Genomic DNA, 15,926 nt, shown 5'->3' with positions numbered 1-15,926 from the left:
ATTTTAAGCACTTCTGGCATTTCCTTTTATTTCAAGCTTCCAGCATCTGCTGTGGTTCGCATCTCACTGTTCCAGCACTTGTTTGTGTCTTCTCTTCTACTTTCAATCTTCTAGCTATATTTTCAGACGCATGAAAATGTATTTACGTTTTACCCATCCCCCCCCCCCCACACCTCCCCTCTCTGTGGCTTAAAGCATTTCAGGTTTTGATGGAAATTCTTCAAACTTAAGCATGGTTTCTTCTCTACATATTCTACCAGACCTATTGTGCACTTCAAGCCCTTTCTGTGCTTACTTAACATGATGACATCACTGTCATTTGCAGCTCTCAATGGTATTTAATGAAAGCCTACTCTCCAAGATCATCACATTTTGTAATTCATGTCAATGCTGACCTTAATTTTCTGATGGGAGTAATTTTTGTGCTGCCCAGGCCTATATTCAAATATGTATAGAATGCCTGGCAAGGACTACTCACAACTTAGAACCTAATGGTGTGAACAATTCCAACTGGCTTCTTGCTGGATGACTTAGCAGCATTGGCAGCAAACCAAAAAACAGCTTAATTGAATTAGCACCATGTTTTCTATGAAAATGATTGAAAGCTGTGTCTGTCCTGCAGTGAACCAAGAATTCCATCGTATATCAGATACAGGACATGCACAGGGATCTGCAAGTTGACCATTTTTAATATAGAATGAGACCAGCTGTCTGCTCACAAGCTCTTCTCTGAGTTCATTTACTGGTGATACCTTCCCAACCATCTGGGCATATTCCTTGAAGAAGCTGGACTAAACGTCCTACTGATTTATTTAGGTAATTTCTTCTTCTGTTGTTTTTTGCTTATTATCTGTAGAATGTGGAGACATCTCCTCTTTATCATGCTGATCAATGTTCTGTATCACCAGCAATGCACTTCACACACTGAATAATGAAAAACCAAAGTAATATTATATAATGTCAATGTGCGCTAGGTACTGTAAATCAGTTTGGATATTGGCTTGACAACGTTTTACACAGACTTATAAAGCTCTGAATTTGGAGAGGTTGATAATGCATTTTGAAGCTAAGGTCAATGATGTTATCACCTGTCACTGAGCAACTGAAGGGTGTTGTCCAGCACTGTCTCTTGTCCACACTATTATAGATAAGGATGATGGATAGATGTCAATATAGACTTTTCCTTTCAGCTGATAATAGCAAAAGGATGCTGGGAGAAAAAGCATTAATCCCACTGGTGAAATAATGTGACATGTTATGGAGATAAAACATAAGAAATGATTATCTTATGCAGAAAATGGACTTGCTTTCAAGGACTCTTTATCTCTTGTTCTCAATAGTTATTTTTTTATATTTTTGGATTTGCACAGTTCATTGTCTGTTGCACATTGATCTTGTTGGGGTAGTATTTCATTGATTCTATTGTGTTTCAATGCATCATTGGTTCCATTTAATATCAGAGAATGTATACAACCTAAAACTCTTACTCTTCATAGACATCTATGGAGACTAATAATTCCAGATTGTATACTGTATACATTCTCTGATACTAAATGGAACCACTTAACCAGTGAAACAAAATAGAATCAATGACAGACTGCCTGAATAGGACAGACATTCAATGTGCAAAAGGCACCAAACTGTGTATTTATGTGTTTCATGTATCTATTGCATATGCTTATAAGAAAGTCAATCTCACGGTTATATATGGTGATATATATACTTTGATAATAAATTTATTTTAAACTTTGAACTTTGAAATGATTTGGACAGTGCTTAATTGTTCCGCAGTAAATGATATACCAGTTATCCTTATAGGCTCTGATACGCCTGCAGCCCCCTCCTTTGTGAGAATCACAAGATCACTATTGAGTTGGGTCAGGAGACCCAGGAAATGAGAGAGAGACGTGCGGAATGTCTCGTTCCCCGGCAATATAAAGCTACGGGACACGGCCATTGTCTCTTGAAGAGGAACTTGTGGATTGCAATACTGTGCTACGTGGAAGCCCTCAGGCAAAGTGGGCTGGTTGAGGGAGGGATTGCATCACCCCCAACCTGATTGACATCTGAGACCCTGTGAGTCAGGATAAAAGAGGGTCTGTGGGAACAACCCCTCAGATGCACCAGAAGAAACGTTAGTGATCCCGTAATAGCGGAAGCCGGTAGGGAGGAGGCCACGTGCGTTCGGTTCCATTTACCCGGAACTGGTGGCTTTTACCACGGAAAAACGGCTTTTAGCTAACAACGGGGAAACCAACTCCCAAAAGACTTGAAGGATTGGCATCATAAAAGAACTGGGCAAGTTTAACCCATCTCTCTCTCAAACCCAAAACGCTGCAGCTTGAACGAACTAACAGTGACTTTTATATTTCCATCGGACAATACATTATCCCCTAGACAACGATAGAGCTATTTCTTATTGATTATTATTATACCCGCGCTTTTAGATTTAGTATTGACGACGTATATTATCTGTATGTTTGCATTGATCTTATTTTTGTGCCCCTTTATCAATAAAGACCGTTAAAAATAGTACCAACAGACTTCAAAGGATCTCTCTATCTTTGCTGGTAAGTGACCCAGTTACAGGGTTTCGTAACAAAATTGGGGTTCTCATCTCGAGATTTGACACCAAATTGGGAGGCCAGTGAATCGGGCTTGTAAGTCCAAAACTTGGATCTGGTTATGCGGGTAGCCAGATGGGAAACCAGCAAAGATGGACGTGGGTGAATTTATAGAAAACCCGACTCTGGAGGTGCTAGAGGCGGCCACCAAATCAGACTTGATAAATTTGGCGAAGGGGTTAAACCTCGCAGAGGTGAGGTTGTCAATGAAAAAGTGGGAGGTGCGAAGGGCAATAACTCAATAATGAAGAATGTGTGGAGCAGGTTAAGACATACAAGTATCTGGGAGTGCAGTTAGACGAGAAGCTAGACTGGACTGCCAACACAGATGTCCTGTGCAGGAAAGCACAGAGTTGACTGTACTTCCTCAGAAGGCTGGCATCATTCAATGTTTGTAGTGAGATGCTGAAGATGTTCTATCGGTCAGTTGTGGAGAGCGCCCTCTTCTTTGTGGTGGTATGCTGGGGAGGCAGCATTAAGAAGAGGGACGCCTCACGTCTTAATAAGCTGGTAAGGAAGGCGGGCTCTGTCGTGGGCACAGAACTGGAGAGTATGACATCGGTGGCAGAGTGGAGGGCGCTGAGTAGGCTACGGTCAATCATGGAAAACCCTGAACATCCTCTGCACAGCACCATCCAGAGACAGAGAAGCAGCTTCAGCGGCAGGTTGCTGTCAATGCAATGCTCCTCAGACAGGATGAAGACATCATTACTCCCCAATGCCATTCGGCTCTACAATTCAACCACCAGGGGCAAGACATGTTAAAGTGCCGGGGTTAGGACTGAGCTTAAGTTACCACTCAATGCACTTTAGTAAACTGTCTAAGAACTTTTTAAAAGCTGTTTATTAATGCTTTTTGGGAGGGTGATTTTAGATGCATATCATATTTATACTGAGTTAAATACTGTATGTAGTTAGTTTTGCTACAATAAGTGTATGGGACACTGGAAAAATGTTGAATTTCCCCTTGGGAATGAATAAAGTATCTATCTATCTATCTATCTATCTATCTATCTATCTATCTATCTATCTATCTTATATTGGGAAGAATGTGTTTGCAGCTGAAGTATTGGAAAATATCCCTGAAAAGGCACCAGCTAGTGGGACGGCTCAGTTAGAGTTGGAGAAATTAAAGTTGGAACATGCAATTAAGTTAAAGCAGCTGGAGGCAGCTGAGAAAGAGAGGGAAAGGGCCGAGAGAGAGAAAGAGAGGGAAAGGGCCAAGAGAGAGAGGGAGCATGCACTCCAGCTAAAGGAGTTAGAGGTGAAACGGGAGCAGGAAAGTGCTGAGAAACAAAGAGAGCATGAAATTCAGTTAAAACAGCTGGAAGCAGCTGAGAAAGTGAAAGAAAGAGCTGAGAAGGAGAAGGAAAGGGCCGATAAGGAGAGGGAGGCAGAGAAACAGAGGAAACATGACTTGGAGATGGAGAAGTTATGGCAAGAACCACGAGTTCAGGGGTCAGACCGAGAGGAGTGGTTCAATGTTAGTCGAGAGTTGAGGTTTGTACCTTCGTTCGAGGAGACGGATGTTGATAGTTATTTCTTGCTTTTTGAAAAGGTGGCAGTGAATCAGAAGTGGCCCAAAGAGCAGTGGGTGGCGCTGTTACAAAGTGTGTTAAAAGGGAAGGCACAGCTGGCATATACAGCGTTGGCCATGGAGGATGAAGAGGAGGAGAGCTATGACAAAGTAAAGGTGGCCATTCTCCGGAGTTATGAGCTAGTACTGGAAGCGTATAGACAAAAGTTCAGAACTTTAAAGAAAGGGTGGAATCAGACGTATACTGAGTTTGCCTATGAGAAGGGTGTGCTCTTGGACCGTTGGTGCACAGCAGAGATAGTGGATGAGGATTATTGGCATCTCAGGGAGATAATTCTGATTGAAGAATTTAAAGGTTGGGTTTCGGAGGATATCCGGATGTATTTGAATGAGAAGCCGAATAAGTCCACCTCAGAATTTGCTAGGTTCGCAGATGAATATTCCCTAACCGAAAAGACAAAGTTTTCCTCGAATAAAAGTTCCCAGAGAGACTGTGGGAACGATCGAGAAAGCCCGCCGGCTGAGGCAGAGGTCCCGCCGGGAGCTAGTGGTAAGGTTGAGGGGGAAAGGCCAGACGGCCAGAGATTTCTGGGCTTGACCTGTTTTAATTGTGGAAGGGGGGGCATATTGCATCTTGGTGCTTTGCTCCAAGGAAAGAGACAGGAAAAGGGTAAGCAGCAATCCCTATCGGATGTGCCGTGGTAATCAGTAAATCAACAAGAGAGCCCTGGGTAGACAGAGTACGAGAAGGGTCTGAGACTTGTATGTCAAACGGAACCGTGTCTGTGAGGGAGGGGGACACACCAGTTCCAGTACGGATCTGGAGAGATACGGGAGTGAGCTATCGTTGACCAGCAGTAAGGTACTAGATTTTGGTCAAAAAACGGGAATGGTAGCTGTAAAAGGAATAAGCAAAGGGACAGAAATGGTACCCTTACATAAGGTCATTATGGATTGTGAGTTGCTGTCTGGACCAGTTGAAATAGGGGTGCGATCAGAATTCCCAAGAACTGACGCGGACGTCCTTCTTGGTAACGATTTAGCAGGTGGTAAGGTTTGGGCAGCAATGACAATGACCAGCCGGCCGATGAGTGTTGCGGCCCCGCCCCTAGATTCCAAGATCTATCCCGCATGCGTGATCACTCGCAGCATGTCGAGAAAGGCAGCTGAGAAACGGAGCAGTTTAAATCTGGCCAGTTTCGATTTGGCCGAGACGATTTTACCGACCCTGTACCACAAGGGTTTAGAGGGTGGTAAAACGAAGAGTAGTAAAGTGGAAGAGAATAAGGGAGAGGAGGTAGACCTGCCCTTAGCGAGGAGAAAAGTTCTAGAGGCAGAAAATAAAGATGAGGAACTGATAGAGCGGTTAAGAGGTCCAGAGTTGGACAGGGATGATCTGTCTGGTTTGGCAGAACTGTTTGAAGAAGGTGAAAATTCTGAAGGTGCTCCTGATAGTGAAATGAGGGCAGTCCTAGCTGAAGAGGGTGCCCTTGCCTTGAAGAAATCTGTTGGGTTGGCAGATGAGGTTGCTTCAGCCCGCGGGGTTGAGTTTACTCCAGAAGGGCGTTGCCCAGAGAGTAACTGGGAGGATCAGGGGAACTTAGAATTTGAAAAGGGTACGGGTATTGAAAGCCTGGAAGAGGCAAATGTCCCATTTGAGGTGTCCAAGATGTGGATGCACGTGGTACTGAACCTAGTACTGGAGCTCAGAAAAAGTCTGAGGTATTTGATTCCGTTGACAGGGAAGGCTGTCCTTGCGGGTCAGATAGTTGTGGTTCAGTGAAGAAAGGGTTAACCTTGGTAATAGTGGGAAGTGAGAGTTCCCAGGTGTTTGTGCTCGAAAGTGTGTTAAAAGTTAATGCGGAGCTCAAAAATGGGGAGATAAATATTATTATTGAAGGAAATGGGAAATATGTAGTTCCCAAATCGAATGAAGAAATTTTAAACCCTGCAGATCGCTTACAGATTAAGCCAGGAGATGACGGGGGTGGGGGGGGGCATGCTATTGTTATTCCAGAGTGTGGTGTGAAAAGGCAGAATTTGAAATGAACAAAGAGGTTGAACTGAAAACACATAGCCTGAAGGGTCCTGACGAGAGGGCTAGCCACCTGTGTAAAATTAAAGAATTGGGTGGAAATTCAGAAGATGGTCTAAGTTTGGGACACGGGGTTGATAAAATAACTCCTATGAAAGAGGCGGGCGAGAGTTTATTTCGCCAAGGTACCCAGGCTCCCCCCTGTGGGAACTAACTGGAAAAGAGGCGACGGTTAATGGGGACGCCATTTTTAATTAGCAAAAGCCGTTTTTACGGGATTTCGACAACGCATGCGAATAATAAAGACAACCCCATGGAAGCCTGCCTGTTAAGTTTGAAAGCAACAGAAAGATTAGTATTTGCATGAACTTTTGTGGATACACGTAAGCTAAGATCACAACTCCTTAGTTTTTGTTTGCGGAAGGAAAGAAATGAAAATAGGTGGTTATTAAATTGGAGTCTGATGCTACAAGACTTTAGTAAGGTACAAGATGTTAAGATATTAAAAGAAGTGACACTGTAATCGTTAACTGTGTAGATGCTGAATTGAATGTATAACTGTATTACTCTGTAGTGAAAAGGAAAAGCTTTTGTATTGTGTTAGATTCTACAATCCTGTAAGACTCTGTACTACTTCGTTTTAACCGCTGGTGAAAACGCGTTGAAGAAAGGAGCTGTTACACCTGCAGCCCCCTCCTTTGTGAGAATCGCAAGATCACTATTGAGTTGGGTCAGGAGACACAGGAAATGAGAGAGAGACGTGCGGAATGTCTCGTTCCCTGGCGATATAAAGCTACGGGACACGGCCATTGTCTCTTGAAGACGAACTTGTGTATTGCAATACTGGGCTACGTGGAAGCCCTCAGACAAAGTGGGCTGGTTGAGAGAGGGATTGCATCACCCCCAACCTGATTGACATCTCTGACCCTGTGAGTCACGATAAAAGAGGGTCTGTGGGAACAGCCCCTCAGATGCACCAGAAGAAACGTTAGCGATCCTGTAATAGCGGAAGCCATTGGAAGGAGGCCACGTGCGTTTGGTTCCATTTGCTCGGAACTGGTGGCTTTTACCACGGAAAATCAGCTTTTAGCTAACAACAGGGAAACCAACTCCCAAAAGACTCGAAGGATTGGCTTCATAAAAGACCTGGGCAAGTTTAACCCGTCTCTCTCTCAAACCCAAAACACTGCAGCTTGAACGAACTAACAGTGACTTTTATATTTCCATCGGACAATGCGTTAACCCCTAGACAACGATAAAGCTATTTCTTATTGATTATTATTATACCCGCACTTTTAGAGTTAGTATTGATGACGTATATTATCTGTATGTTTGCATTGATCTTATTTTTGTGCCCCTTTATCAATAAAGACTGTTAAAAATAGTACCATCAGACTTCAACGGACCTCTCTATCTTTGCTGGTAAGTGACCCAGTTACGGGGTTTCGTAACAGCTCGTACAAAAGTGGGATTTATTTAATGTCTAAAATACTGAAAGGGTTGAGTGTTCCAAGAAAAATGCAGTCATTATCTAAGAATGACAGTACAACCTCTTATTTTATAGTTTACATTCTTTATTGATTTATTTGGGTATCATATCTTTATTTTCTTGGAATTATCTTTATCTTAAAACTCATCAGATTTTTGAGTTAATCTTAGAAAAGATTTTTTTCTATGTTAGATATTGAGGGATCTATTTAGATGGTTAGATTGCTTCAGGTTAGATTAGGTTTAGGTGGTTAGATTGTAAAATGCTTCTGTATGTTTAAGTCAGATAGGGGAAAAATACACTCAGTGGCCACTTTATTACCTGATAGTTAATCAGCCAACTCAATGCATGCAGACTTGATCAAGATGATCAGTCGTTGTTCAGACCAAACATCAGAATGGGAAAGAAATGAAATCTAAGTGACTTTGACCGTGGAATGGTTGTTGGTGCCAGATAGGGTGGTTTGAACATTTCAGGAACTGTTGATCTCTTGGGATTCTCATGCACAAGTTGCTAGAGTTTACAGTGAATGGTGCAAAAAAAACATCCAATGAGCAGGAGTTCTGTGGGTGAAAATGCTTTGTTAATGAGAAAGATCAGAGAAGAATGGTCAGAATGATAGAGAGTCAAAGTAACTCAAATAACTATGTGTTAAAACAGTGGTTTGACGAAAAGCATCCCTGAGTGTGTACATGTCAAAACTTGAAGAAGAAGAAGAAGAAGAGAGCAGCAGAAGTCACTCAGTGACCACTTTATTAAATGCAGGAGGAACCTCCGTGGAACGCAACCAAAAATTATTTAAGTGTTGGAGAAGACAAAATGGTTCTTTTACAAAAAATAGTCAATACAAATTTTAAAACGGTGAAGAGACTCCATATCCACAAATGCACTGCATAAAAGAATTGAATGCCTTTTTCACTGTAGGCAATTTAATTTTGTGGATCTTGATCATCTTTCTAGGTGGTTAAGGAATTTGTATGATCTTCTTTCTTTGCTGCGAAGTTCCTGTATTGTTATTGATTCATCAGTCTGAAAGATGACAAATTATTGACTGCAGATGGAATAAGGAAGATTTGTTGCATTTTGAATGGGATGCATAGAAACTGATCTTTTTGCTTTACCTGTACCATTTCTTTGGCTTGACTTAGTACCTGGCCAAGATGATGAAGTTATCAAGGTGGAGTCATTATTCTCTAGTGCACATCATGGTGCTCCACCCAATTGTAACATCATTTCATAAGAGCATGGGGATGTGGAAAATGCAACCAAAAAGTCAGTCAGCCCCTTGAGGCATGAACTTCTAACTTCCTGCCTCCTAACCATACTTCTGCATTCCTCGGTGTAAAGGAATCCAATCACCCTCTTCCTTGAGCATAATCAATAAATGAACTTCCACAGCCATTTGGGACAGGAACTTCCAAAGGTTTGCAATCCTTCGAGTGAAGAAGTTTCCTAAAATTTCTCTCATTTAAAATGGTGGCATCTTTCATCCCAGAGTTAAGATGACACCAAGTAACTGGGTCTTTGAGCTCATCTGCAGAAACAGCTTAGATTTTTTTCTTTGATGTCTCTTTTTCCCTTTGCAAGGTGGTTGAGGTTCTATCAAGTGACACTCAAAATGCATCTTTTTTTTACAGTGAATGAGTTCCCATTCCTGGAACTTGCTGGCTGACTGTTTTCCAACATTCTTCTGATGTGGCTTGGAAGACAGTAATTTTGGGGTGTGGCCCTGTGGATGACTGGTTCCAATGTTGTGACTGAGGCATCATGGGAGGTGGAACATCAGGATTTCGCTGTCGCAAATGTGTGGAAAAACAACATAGCAGACTGTAATATCATAAAGTGACTGTTATTCTCCCCTTTCACTGTGAAAATGGGTGATATTTCTCTGTGCCTTGGAAGTGAGAGAGAGAGAGAACTTGTGTCACTTTGAATTGTCAGGTAAACAACAGTCTTTGTTGATAGCCTATCATGGTCACTCTTTGCTGTTGCTTGGTGGTGATGGCGGCTGATGATTTTTGCTGAAGCGGGCAGGGGGAATGTTGTTGTGTTGATGCATGGGGGAGGGTGGAGAGGGGGTCATGGGGTTCTAAGGTTTTTCTATCATTCATTCTTTTTGGGTTCATCTGATTTTTGCAAAGACAAGTATTTCAGGTTGTATAAGGTAAACATTTTCTGATAATAAACAGAATCATTTGAACCCAGGACATGCCTTCTTCTCATTGCTTCTATCAAGGAGGTGCTACAGGAGCCTAAAGATGCACTCTCAATGTTTTAGGAACAGCTTCTTCCCCACTGCCTTCAAATTTATGAATGGACAATGCATCCCTGTGCATTACCTCACTATGTTTTTGCTGTCTTTTAACATTACTTATTTAATTTAATTTATTTACACAGTGGATTCCAGTTAATTGGACCATTGGTTAATAAGGACAGCCACTTATTTGCAACAACTCTTAAAGAACAAAACGAAACTGAGAAAATAGCTGGGATTCCCTTCATTTATTTGGGACACTCCATCTGTAAATTCCATCTGCCATTTTTCAGCTCACTTTTCCAGCTGATCCAGATCCCAATGCAAGCCATGATAGTTATCTTCACTGTCCGCTGCAACCAAAATCTTGGTGCCATTCACAAATTTGCTGATCCAATTAAACACATTATCATCCAGATCATTGATATAGATGACAAACAACAATGGACCCAGCACTGATCCCTGTGGCAATCCACTAGTCACAGGCCTCCAACCAGAGGGACAACCATCTACTACCACCCTCTGGTTTCTCCTGCATAGCCAATGTTTAATCTAATTTACTACCTTATCTTGAATGCCAAGTGTTACGAATGTGCCACAACTCTGAGGGGCCAAAGGGTACAAAGTAGCCTCCTCCTTTCTGAGAATCACACAATCACTATTAAGTCAGTTCAGGAGACCCAGGAAATGAGAGAAAGTCATGCAGAATCCACGAAGGGTTTGGAATGTGTCCTGGCCTCTGAAAGGCGGAACCACTGATAACGGCTATTGTTTCTTGGAGACAGAATTGTGTATTGGATACTGTACGATTCATCGAAGCCCCCAGGCAATGAACCGGGGGGGGGGGGGTTGATGGAGGGATTGACATCTGAGACCCTGTGAGGCAGGATAAAAGAGGGTCTGGGGTACAGCCCTTTAGACGCACCAGAAGAAATGCTCGAACTCCTGTAACAGCGTAATAGCAAAAGCCGGTGGAAAAGCCCACGTACGTCCTTTTCCATTTGCCTCGGAATTGGTGGTCCTTACCACGGAAGCACGGCTTTAACTAACCACAAAAGGGGAAATCAGTCCCCCAACGACTCTCGAAGGATTGACATCATAAAAGGAATGGGCAGGTTAAACCTCCGTCTTTCTCTCCAACCAAAAAGCTGCAGCTTGAATGAGCTTGAGTGACTTTTATATTTCCATTGGACAATACATTATCCCCCTAGACAATGATAGAGCTATTTCTTATTGATTATTATTATACCTGCGCTTTTAGATTTAGTATTGACGACGTATGTTATCTGTATGTTTGCATTGATATTATTTTTGTGTATTTTTATCAATAAATACTGTTAAAAATAGTACCATCAGACTTCAACGGACCTCTCTATCTTTGCTGGTAAGTGACCCAGTTACGGGGTACGTAACACAGGCAACTGAACCTTCTTGGCCAACCTTCCATGCAGGACCTAGAAAAATCCCTTGATGAAGTCCATATTTGGGCAACAGCAGTATCTGCATGTAAAAAAAGCTTGGCAATCTACTTCTATATCTTGCCACAAAAACCCTATGGACAACTAAAATATCCATAGGGCTGTCATAGGTCAACAACACCTCAACAGCACTCAACAACAACAAAGTCCATGTAGGCAACATCCTTGAAGAACTCAATAAGATTCGTTAGACACGATCTACCATATATGAAGCCATGCTGATTATCCTTAATCAATCCACGTCTACTAAAATACTCATATATCCGATCTCTTACAATACCTTCCAATAATTTCCAACTGCTGATGTCACACTAGACCGGATAATTTTGAAAATGCTGGTTTCACGTAAAAACGATAGGCGTCCACACTATGCATTTTTGAAAATACCTCTATCCACACTGAAATGGAGATTTCGGTGTATCTCCTCCTCCTGCCCATGTGCAGGATACATCTACCAAAAACAAGGGACATGTTTGTTGTCGAATCTCACCGTAAAAGTGCGCATTTGTGTAGTTACAGACTATAAAAACTTAAAACTACAGACAGCTGTTGGCTCTCGCGCAGAAGAACTTTAAACTAAAAAAAAGCAAATACTGGAGCGTACAGCAGCAACCGACAAGGAGGTCATGGACAGATTGACCCGGCTGACGATGAACATTGAAAAACTGACTAACTCTGTTGCACTAATAAAGCACCTTGATAAATGTATAAGACATGTCTGCATCAGCATTATCTTGTATTTCCATACAATGTTACATTAGGCTGTTGCACATCTATTGTCAGAGAAGTACTTGTATAAATATGTAAGCCTCATTCATACGAGCAAGGACAGAAAACAGGTCAAAGTGAGTACAGTATACTTGTTTATTCAGTAAGTTATAGGTCGAAGTATTTGGTGAGTACATTTCTAACTCTTCTGGCTTCAGTCTCTTTGCTGTCTGTTCTGAAATTGTTAAGTTGTGTTCAAGAAAACAATGAAATAGCGTGCTGCCGTCTGGCAGTGTTTTCAAAAGTCTCCGGTTACCCCGTCCACACTGATGTGCCCGAGCAACGTTTTCAAAAATACCCACCTTGAAAAGCTCCAGTTTCGGGGGGATGAAAACGCCGTTTTAGTGTGGATGGTGGGTAAAAACGAAGAGAAAAAGCTTTGGTTATGGATTTATCCGGCGTAGTGTGGATGTAGCCTTATTTGCACCTGCTAATGAATTCTGATCCCCGATTGTCCTTTGTTCAAAAGTTGAAGCACTGCTTTTTAATGAACACTTGCCAACCTGTGTGAATCACTTTTCTCTTGCTCACTGTCTCTGATTGGCCACTATTCAAAAGGTATACTTACTTTTTTTGCACCCTTTCTCTTCTCTTGGTAATTGTGAAGAGACAATTATAATTATTACCTCCCTAGGTTGTCTATATCTCAAATGATGCCACAGTACTTTTTTACCAATGTGAACTTCAAATCAAGTCATAGGTAGCTTCAATAAAAGACATTCCCAATGGCATGTCTGTAGTGGCAATGTTATGCATTTCACAGAACTCATAAAAATACTTATAAATATTTTGACTGAAGAACTTTGCCTGAGGTGACTTTTCTGTTGTGCATTAAATATTTCAGTAGTATTTGAGTGATATAGTAAATATATTGTTTGATTCAGCAGTCATGTTCATTTAAATAATTCATTACATCTTATATGTAAAAGTAGGTGAATTGCATGTGATATGGTGCTACCACTTGATATACGCGGGTCTGTCTCTCTCATCTCCCTTTTTTTTCTCTCAATTAGTTTTGTGTTTTTGAAACAAACCTGAGATGACTACCTACCTTTTGAACCACAGCAAAATGTTTGCGTTCAACAAAAAGAGTAGTGAGAAACGGTCAAGTTTTTAAAAAAAAAGCACAACATGTCTATTTTTCTTCAGAGCAGCACATTTCTTTGGCAAAAGGAAAGACAATCAAGTTAAAAAAAAGGCAGAAAATAAATTAATTCATGGGTTCATAAACAGTGAGTACTGGGTGATAATAATCATTAAAAAGAAGCAGAAATAGCTGGCTACATTGGAAAGATTGATATGTTTGATTACACAAAAGATAACTGGAATATGTATGCTGAGCAAATTGAGCAACATTTTAAAGTAAATGAAATAGCCAACTAGAAGCAAGTACCAGTTCTGCTGAGTTCATTGGGTGGAATAGCATACAGTTTTTTTAGAAGTTTGAATGCTTCATCCAAACCAGCCAAAAAGAGCTTCACTAAAGTAATGAAATAATGCAGAAATATTTGAAACCAAAGCCATTGTTGATTGTAGAACACTTTATCTGAATTAAAGAGATTGCCTGAGTATTGTCATTTCAATGATGGACTTAATGATGCACTGAGAGACTGTTTAGTTTGTGAAATCTTATAAGAAAGCTCCTAATGAAAGCATAAGTTACATTTAAAAGATCAATTGAAATAGCTGTATCAATGGAAACAACAGACAGAGAAACATTTGAGTTGCAGTCAGAAATGAAAGTGAACATGAAAAAAATTGCAATGTCTAAATACTAACAGTCTGGCTGAAAATATTGTGTTACATTTTTGGAAGGGTGGAGATCACATACACCAGACAAATGCAGATTTAAAGATGAAATTTGCAGACAACACAAGAAATTAAGACATAATCAAAGAGTATGTCAGGCAGCCAAATAAATGGACTGCACAGGAAAGAGAAAATGCTAAAAACTCAAGTTGCAATTTCAAGAAAGAGCACTAGTCAGCATACTGATGATGAAAAATGTGATAAGAGTGAGAGTGACACAGGACTGTGTAGTCTTGAGATTTACATGTGAAAACTAACAGTTAAGCAATATGGTGTATAACAGAAATGAACAGCATGTTAATTAAAATGGATGTGGACACTGGCTCTGCAAAATGAGTTTAAACACATTTTAAAGATACTAAACTGAAACCTGCAGAATCCAGCTAAGAACTTAAGCTGGTAATAGTATTCATGACAGTGACTTATAATAACCAACAAGCCACATTGAACTTGTATGCATAACAACAGGGGGGCCAGCATTGTGGTGGTGCCAACTGCAACGATTGGAAATCCATCCATAATTTTCATGCCACATCCCCTGTAATAGAGTCAACTGAAAACAAATTAAGAAGGGTACTGGATGATGCATTGCCATCAACCATCGTCCAACAGAGAGCAGACAGGTGTTGGTGCCAGCCTCTGTACCTTTGGTTAGAAAGCCTATTGGACCAGGGAAGGACCATGGCCCTCAGAGGAAATGCAAAATTGATGAACGCAGTGGTCTGACTACAATAGTTTTTGTAGGTAAAATATCTGAGAAAGCCATTGATATGCTAATCAGGCAGTTACTTGAAATGTGGCTTGATTTTAAGCTGAGAGTTCAAGGAGCTTCAGGAAAGTTGTAAGTATTCATTTTTGTGAATAAAAAGATCTGTAATCTACTCTATGTGAATAAGGTTATTGTATTGCAGGAGACAAAAAGTTGCTTGTAAAGGTAAATGCACAGACCAAGGCTCAGCTGGATGAATGGAAGGACAAAATGAAAGGTGTCAATGGAGACATGAAAACAGAGAATTCGTCAAACGATTTTGTGGATGAGGAGCAAGAGGAGAGATCAGATCGAAAAGGGAGCAACAGAAGGACTAATAAGAGAATACCCTACTGAATTCAATGTGCCTTCCCAAGATCAAGAGGAACATCCCAGAAAGAAGAAAATGGATGGTGAGAAAAAAAGAAGAGGTTGAAAAGGAGAGAAGAGATAGCGAGAAAGAATATAAGCGATAAAGAGAATGGTGTGAAAGAGAAGGAACCTGAGAAAGAAAATGAATCGAAGAAGATCCAGATAGAAAAACAGAGAAAGGGAGAAGAAAGGGGTCCAGAGCTTCCTGCAGTCTTAGTGGAGGCTCTGAGACATGCGATTGTTTTGTAGCTGTGTGTGTGTGTTACCTCCCGGGCACAGTGGTTCCCTTGTTGGGAGGGACATTGTCGCACAAGAGGGAGAAGGCCTGCTGAGTGATTAAGTCTTTAGGCCTGAATGAGACAATTTAAAAATTGACTATACTGTTGATGTCTACATAGTATTTGTATTATATAGGATGCAAGTGTATATATATATATATATATATATATACAGTGGTTGAGACGCATGCTATATCAAGTTGGAATTTACGGCTAAGCTGGGAGAAGAATTCTGCATTCAATATTGCAGAAGCTTTTGAGTAATTCTGTAAATATATTGTTTGAATAATTCAATATGGATTATATGTAAAGATAAGTGAACTGCATATGTCATGAAGCTACCACGTGATAAGCATGCACCTCACTTAAAGTAGACTATGAACTAAGACTTACTTCTCTCGTTTCCCTTGTTTTCCTTTAAATTATTTTTATGCTTTGGAGTTACAAAACATAACAGCTATGTGCCATGATGAGGTTATTGATAACATTTCACAATAGTTGATTCCTTTCTTCTGGTTGTGAATATTTTCTGAA

General features: G+C 40.9%; 1 pseudogene; it reads left to right on the top strand.

The window, feature by feature from the left end:
- The window catches only part of LOC132378202 (RNA-binding protein 25-like), a 55,805-nt pseudogene extending 40,627 nt beyond the window's left edge, over positions 1 to 15,178 (top strand).
- The last annotated feature ends 748 nt before the right edge of the window (positions 15,179 to 15,926 follow it).

This window comes from Hypanus sabinus, chromosome 20 (assembly GCF_030144855.1).
Source record: "Hypanus sabinus isolate sHypSab1 chromosome 20, sHypSab1.hap1, whole genome shotgun sequence".
In the NCBI taxonomy this organism is placed as follows: domain Eukaryota; kingdom Metazoa; phylum Chordata; class Chondrichthyes; order Myliobatiformes; family Dasyatidae; genus Hypanus; species Hypanus sabinus.
The sequence above is the reverse complement of the archived record's forward strand: the minus strand, read 5'-3'. Positions and strand labels throughout refer to the sequence as shown.